The sequence below is a fragment of the Sinocyclocheilus grahami genome, unplaced genomic scaffold, assembly GCF_001515645.1.
Source record: "Sinocyclocheilus grahami isolate Dianchi unplaced genomic scaffold, SAMN03320097.WGS_v1.1 scaffold419.1, whole genome shotgun sequence".
Lineage (NCBI taxonomy): Eukaryota > Metazoa > Chordata > Actinopteri > Cypriniformes > Cyprinidae > Sinocyclocheilus > Sinocyclocheilus grahami.
In genome coordinates, this window is record NW_015505598.1 from 1,260,784 (window position 1) to 1,261,377 (window position 594).

Consider the following 594-nt stretch of genomic DNA (forward strand, 5'->3'; position numbering starts at 1 on the left):
CATCACAACACACCACACACACACATCACATCACACACACACGCACACACACATCACATCACATCACACCTACACACATCACACCACACCCATCTCACACACACACACATCACACCACACACACACACATCACATCACACCATCACACATCACACTACACACACACACACATCACACCATCACACATCACACATCACACCACACACACACACACAACGCCTTAATGGACTTACATCAATAACTACAGTGGTGGCCAAAATGATTAGAACACTAGTATTTTCAGCAGTTATTTCTATCTTTTGCTGTAGTGTGTCATCAGTTCATATTTCCAAACATTCATTTTGCCATTAATTGTAACAATGCAGTGAGATTTCTCTCTGACAGCAGCCAGTGCTCCACACAGAGATCTGATCTGATCTGATCCATACTCCAATGTTTACACACCCATCACACCACACACATCACCCATCTCACCACACCACACACACATATCACCCATCTCACACACACACACTCACACCACACACATCACACCACACACACCACACCACACACATCACACACACACACACATCACACCACACACACACACAA